General features: G+C 35.2%; 1 non-coding gene across 1 annotated transcript; it reads right to left on the reverse strand.

Annotated features, from left to right (window-relative positions):
* Positions 1-7,026: 7,026 nt before the first annotated feature.
* Positions 7,027-7,128, reverse strand: LOC122096700. The gene has a single exon (XR_006145373.1). It is a non-coding gene; the product is annotated as a U6 spliceosomal RNA (small nuclear RNA).
* Positions 7,129-7,592: the final 464 nt, after the last annotated feature.

Here is a 7,592-nt window from a genome sequence, read left to right on the forward strand (position 1 = left end):
CTGCTTGCTATCATGTATTTTATGTTTTTTATTTAAATTCTATTGTCAAGTTAATGTACAGAGGGGTTATATTTACATAAGTAAGATAATGAATTCATTTTTTTTATAACTTGTTATCCCTTCCCCCATTTTTCTCCCTCTTCCTTCCCAATGCCCCTCCCAAGACTATTTCCAACATATTGTCTTGTGAGTATCACTGGTTCATATGTTTTACTTTTTCCCTTTCCCTTAACTAGTTCAGATCAACATATTTACAATACCCAGAGAATCAAAATCAAATACAGTTACTACAGAGGATAAATCATAAGTGTGGAAAACACAAAAGGATAAAAAGAAATCACATAGTACATTTAGAACAACAACAAGGTAAAACATATCTTGGAGATCATTTCCCTTGGAATCACATTACACCTTCATATGTACATAGCTATTGAGCTATTCTTCTTATCTACTAAGATTATCCTTGATGTACACGATAATGCTCCCCTATTACACAGTAATTCCACTTCTTGGCATTTACCCAAGTGACCACAAACAAGGTCACACTAAAGCTACCAGAACAATTATGTTTATCACAGTATTATTTATCATAGCTAGGATATGGAATCAACCCAGATGCTCCTCAGTAGATAAATGGATCAAGAGAATGTCACACACACACACACACATACACACACATATACACACATACACACACATATGGAATACTAAGCTTCCATCAGAAAGAATGATACCACCTCATTTGTAATGATATGGAAGATCTTGGGAAAAAATCATATTAAGTGATGTAAGCCAGACTTAAAGAAACATAGGTCCCATTGTTTCCCTTATTTGTAATTATTAGTTTACATCTAGGAAAATCTCATGTATTTTAATTTGACATTTTGTTCTATGTTGAGCATACAACATTATTGCTACATTGTTTGTTATTATTTCTGCAATCAGGCAGGTATATTTAAAGAATTACGTTCATGACATCCATTACTGAAGGAAGAACATCTAAAAGAGCAGCACCTACTAGGAAGAACAACTCCTACTCATTTAGCTTCATTCCTATGTAAGGCTCGTTTTGTCCTCTGTATCCTCATGTTGTACATTAAAATACTTGGTCATCCCGTATATTTACTATCTTCTACATTGTGACCTAAATGCCTCAGCAATTCCAGTTTGCTTTACTTTTAAATAAATTTCTCTCTTAAATAAATTTCTCTCTTGAGGTTTGTGTATGTGTTGTGTGTGTGTGTGTGTGTGTGTGTGTGTATGTGTGTGTGTGTGTGTATAGCTTTACAAATATCAGAAGACAACATTTTTCTTCATTTAGAATACATCTTTCAGGTCATTGTAAGTTATGCCTAATTGGAGAAATCTCTTGCTATTTTATTTTTATTTTTATTTTTTTGGTCTGGTCGTGGAGCCTGAACTCTGGGCCTGGGCGCTGTCCCTCAGCTCTTCAGCTCAAGGCTAGTGGTCTACCACTTGAGCCACAGTGCCACTTCCGGCTTTTTTTTTTTTGCTTATGTGGTGCTGAGGAATCGAACCCAGGGCCTCGAGCATGCAAGGCAAGCGCTCTACCACTGAGCCACCTTCCCAGCCCTCTCTTGCTATTTTAAAGATGAAACAGAAAAATATATTTGTGCATGCACCACAGTTGCTTTATTAGTCTGTCGTTGTACACAACATCTATTTATATCTGGGCGGCTATTGTGAACCATGTCAATAACAAACAACTACAGATATACTTACGAATTACCCAGAGAGAAATAATCAAATGATTGGTGTGTCAGATCATATTTCAACTTTGCATTTCTTTAGAAAACTACAAAGTACTTTCTACAATGAGAATACTAACCTGTATTTTGAACAAGAGTGTAGAAAATTTCCTTTTCTCACACTCTCACCAACATTATTACATTTTGAATTTTTTAAGGGCAGGATTTTACTATGTGCAGAACCCCAGACTGGCCTTAGACTCCAATCCTCTTACTCCAAACTGCTAAATGCTTGGATTTACAAGCCTTTTCCACCACACCTGGTTCGTTTGATTTTTCTGATAAGTTATAATAGTTATGAAGTAGTATCATAGTAACTTTCAATTGCAATTCTCTAATGACTTCTGTTCACAAAGCATTAACCCAGCATAGAAGTGGTATTAAACATTACTTTGTAAACACACTGACGCTTTTCAGGGCTTTTTGGAAAACATTTCTATTCAGAACTTTTGTCCATTTTTAAACGTTTCTTGTTAATCTCATCTTTAATCTCTCTATATAAAATCAATACTTAATTCAATATAGTAGAAAGGAAAAAATTAAGCAACTCCTAACATTTTTCAATTTTCAATAATATTATATTGTTTAAATCATTTTCTGTTTTCACTTAAGACTATATAAATAAATTTAGTTAGACCTTTTACAAGGCTATATATATTTTATTTATTTTTCTTTCATGGCTTTTTCCAAAGCCTGTATGTCTAGTATTTCTAGGTTTCTTTCAGTTTCATGTAGTAGTTCAGATTTCAAACTGATGTATAAATGGAAAGAAGCAAAAAAAATAGAGCTCCTCTCATCTGATGATGCCTCTACAAGAATGAGGAATGAGTTCATTCTTCTAAGGACCTTTGATTGGCTATCAAAAAGAGAATTCATTCCTCTAGGTATTCCCTATTTTTGCAATTTAACTTAAATCATGTAAAACACAATATACTACTCAGAGACTTTTACGTTTTCATCAGTTTTGCACATTTTCATATGGAGTTCACCTGAGTCTCCAACATTCCTTTTCATTATTCTGTCCCTGATGTTTTTATACTGCCAAGACATAATAAAATCAGTTTGATTTACAGCATGAGAATTTATCCATCTGGCTGCCTTTGAAGCAGAGCATGGTCAATAGAGAACATTCCTTCTGGTTTCTCATTACATGTAATGGCTTTTGTAATCCTTATTGCATTCTATTTAGTATTTTAAAAAACTGCTGGCTAGTTTGTGATCATTTGGGTAAATGTCCCAAAGTGGTACTGTTGGATCGTAGAGGAGCTCTATGTATAGTCTTTGGAGAAACCTCCATACTAATTTCCAAAGCTGTTGAACAAGTTTACACTCCCAACAATAATGCATTAAGGTTCCCTTCTGTCCACATACCCTCCATCATCTGTTGTTATTAGAGTTCTTGATTATAGCCATTCTAACTGGGGTGATATGGTATCTCAATGTTGTTTTGATTTGCATTTCTTTTATGGCTAGAGAGGTTGAGCATTTCTTCATGTGTCTATTGACCATCCACCTTTCCTCTTCAGACAAGTTTCTCTTTAAGTCTTTAGCTCACTTATTTATTGGGCAGTTGTTTCTTTGAGGATCTGTCATTGGGGGATTTAATTTTTTTTAGTTCCAGGTATATTTTGGATATGAGACCCTTGTCCATTACCAGCACAACTATGTTTATTGCAACATTATTTACCATGGCTAAGATATGGAACAAACCCAGATGCCCCTCACTAGATGAAAGAATGAAGAAAATGTGATATATATACACAATGGAATTCTAGGCCTCCATCAGAAAGAATGACATTGTCCCATTTGTTAGGAAATGGAAAGACTTGGAAAAAATTACATTAAGTGAATTAAGCCAGGCCCAAAAAAAACCTAGTTCCCGTGGTTTCCCTTATTTGACATAACTAGTATATATCTGAGACAAGCAGAAAAGGTCAGATCAGTTGATGTTAGGTGAAATGAACCCCAAGATAAGTATTCAATTGTTTTTTGTCTTTATTGCAATTGTTTCAAACACTTACAAGATGATTTCTTTGTTGATTTGTATGTCCGTCCCCATGGTAAAACCCATGCTTTCACTGTATTTGATGTTGGTATAATTTTTGGAGGGGAAGGGAAAAAAACAAATCGTTTAAATAGGGATGCAGGTGGACTCATTGCAATAATAAGATGTACAAGTCCTTATGTCGAAAAACGAACTTTACATCTTTGGTGGGGGGTGGTGGGGGTTGGTGGGATGGGGGGCTGTGGGGGGAGATGGGAAGGGATGGGAACAGGATGCAAAGAAGGAGGCAACAAAGCTTGATAAGAAATATACTCATTATCTTGCCCATGTAATTGTAAGCTCATTCCTAGAAGTTTATTTTAAGTATTTCCCAAGTTTTATTTCTCTTAATTCTTAAGAAAACATTTGCTATAATTCTAATATTATTACCATTTTGGTGTTAGGAAATATTGTAATTATAGGCACTAAGTGCATGGCCCAAAGACATATAGTGGGGAAGTGAATGAATCAAAATTTCCAAAAATTAGCAATAAAAAGTAGGTAAAATCCTCTCCATTCCCTTACACTCTCAATTCAATATTCATGTTGTCCAAGAAATATTAGCAATTATTGCCCACGGTAATTGTTTTCTGTCACATTATGTCTTCAACACAGACTGTGTTGGTAAGTGAGGTCTAAAGAGAGACAAATCTCTTCTGTTCCACAGTTCCAGTATACATTTTAAAAAGTACTAAAAATAGATGGTAGCTGGTGGCTCAAGCCACCATATAATCCTGGCTACAGAAGAAGCTGAGATCTGAGGATTGCGCTTCAAAGCCAGCCCAGGCTGGAAAGTCTATGAGACTCTTATCTCCAGTAAACCACTAAGAAAGCAGAAATGGCACTGTGGCTCAAGGAGTAGAGCACTCGCCTTCAGCTGAAAGGCGTACGGACAACGCCCAAGCCCAGAGTTCAAGCCGCATGACCAAAACAAAAGCAAAAACAGAAAAAGGACTTACTATCTTTTAAGAATCCAAAAATGAAATAAATTCACATATAATCACTCCAAAATGCTTTAAAAGCAGAAGATGATAAACCAGCCTCCATGAAGTAAATTTTCTTCTACTTTTTAAATTATTCTGAAAGCCTTGTGCTTCTTGGTCACACCTGTAATCCTGTCTACTCTGGTATCTGCTCAAGAAACTGAGATCCGTGGATAACCGTTGGAAGCCAATCAGGACAAAAAATATTCATGAGATTACTTTTTTAAAAAAATTAATGAACTAGCAAAGAGACAAGAATGGAGATGTAGCTTATATAGTAGCTCATCAATCTAGAGAGGAATAGCCTAGCAAGACCTTGATGCACTGAATTCAAACTCTGAGAATGAAAATGCTCAGGCATGCACATACCCAAACACACACACACATTTATTCAAAATATCTTCATATCAGTGTTTTGCATTAATTTCTTTGTTAACGATATTATATGGATAAAATAGGGGAAATATTGTCTTCCATCCCAGAACATTTTTATGTTTTTTATTGTAAAAGTACTGTACAGACTGGTTACAGTTACATGAAAAAAGTAACGAATACATTTCCTATCAAGCATTGTTACATCCTCCTTTTTTTTCCCCCACCATCCCTTCCCTCCCACCTCCACAAGTACACTGCCCTCCCCCCACCCGCCTAAATTGTAAAGTTCATTTTTTAACATACTGTCTTGTGCATCAAATTGTTGCAATGGGTCATACTGTATCCTTATTTAAGAATTTTTTTTCCCTTTCCCTCCCCAAATTAGAGAAGTGTATATACAAGATGGAGGTGCACCAACATCAGATACAGTGAAAACAGGGGTTTAAGTGTAGGGGACACACATATAAATAAATCACATCGTACATTATAAATATATTAGAAACAACAGAAAGAAATAAAAAACCACTTGTGTCCCTGTCTTGAGGTTCATTTACCTTAACAACATATTTTCTAGTCATATGCACATGTTTTGACTTTTTCTTTTTTTAAATTGTGAAAATACCATACAGAGGAGTTAAAATTACATGGAAAAGGTAATGTGTACATTTCTTATCAAGCATTGTTGCCTCCTCCTTTTTTTTTGCCTTAACATACCTTCTTTGCTTATCCCAGAGATACATTAGTTATTGCAAATAAGGGATACCATAGGACCTATGTTTCTTTTTTTTATTGTGAAAATACCATACAGAGGGGTTACAATTACATGGGCTAGTTATTGAGTGCATTTCTTTTTTTTTATTTTGAGAATACTGACAGAGGATTTACAATTACATGGGCAAGATAACGATTACATTTCTTATCAAGCATTGTTGCCTCCTCTTTGTTTCCCATTCCCATCCCTTACCATACTCTCCCACTTCCCCCACCTGGTCCTCCTCCCCTCGAAGTATTAAAGTTCATTTTTTGACATAATGACTTGTACATCTCACTGTTGCAATGGTTCCACCTGTATCCCTAGTTAAACGAATTGGTTTTTTTCCTTCCCCTCCACAAATTATACCAACATCAAATGCAGTGAAAGCATGGGTTATACCTTGGGGGAGGGACATACAAAGCAACATAGAAGTCATCTTATAAATATGTTAGAAAAAATTGCATGAAAGGAAAAAAACAAAGAACAAAAAAAATTTGAATATTTATCTTAGAGTTCATTCCCCTAACATCAACTTATCTGACCTTTTCTCCTTGTCTCAGACACATACTAGTTATTGCAAATAAGGAAAACATGGGATCTATGTTTCTTTGGGCCTGGCTAACTTCACTTCTTTGGGCCTGGCATAATTTACTTAATATAATTTTTTCCAAGTCTTTCCATTTCCTAACAAACTGGGTGATGTCATTCTTTCTGATTGAGGCATAGAATTCCAGTACACACATACACACACGCACACACAAACACACACACACACACACACACACACACACACACACACACACACACACACATTTTCTTGATCCATTCGTTTACTGTGGGGCATCGGGTTTAGTTATGTATCTTAGCTATGGTAAATAATGCTGCAAGGAACATAGTTTTGCTCGTAGTTTTAGTATGGTCTTGTTTTTGATCATTTGGGTGAATGCCCAAAATGGGATTGCTGGGTCTTAGGGGCGCTCTCTGTAGTCTTTTGAGGAACCTCCATACTACTTTCCAAAGTCTTCGAACAAGTTTAAACTCCGAACAACAAGGCATTAAGGTTACCTTCTGTCCACATCCCATCAGGAAATCTGTTCTTTTAAAAATCTGGAATGCTTCACGAAGTTGAGTGTCATCCTAAGTCAGGGGCTATTCTTCTCTTTATTGGTCCAATGTTAGTGTATGTGCTAATGAATTGAGCACAAAACAATTTTATATATAAAGTGTAATTGATTTTCTTAAACTAGACAATTCCACAAAAATTAAATTCAAAAGAATTGTCGTGAAATTTTAGAACCATGTATTTCTTACATAAGAACACATTTAAGAATAAAGTCAAGATTGACATGTCAAAAACAAAATAATTCCAGACATTTGTTGTTCAACGGATGTGTAGGAGGAGGAATTCAATTATTCTGTACAAGGAACCTGTCATAATGAACACTATAGATATTGTTAAGGTTTGTTAAAATTTTAATGTTTTAAATATGTTTAATTTTGGGAATGTGCTCATATATGCCAAAATTAAGACTATTTAGCAGGTTGTAAAACTTTTCATTAAAACATTTAAGATTCATGGTAGCAGTCATAAACTACTAAGTATGTACATTTCAGAGTTTATACAATCTTTACTAATGAGAAGTTGCAAAGTGTTTGTGTAAAGATGC

Source organism: Dipodomys spectabilis, unplaced genomic scaffold (assembly GCF_019054845.1).
Source record: "Dipodomys spectabilis isolate Male_0828 unplaced genomic scaffold, ASM1905484v1 ptg000386l, whole genome shotgun sequence".
In the NCBI taxonomy this organism is placed as follows: Eukaryota; Metazoa; Chordata; class Mammalia; order Rodentia; family Heteromyidae; genus Dipodomys; species Dipodomys spectabilis.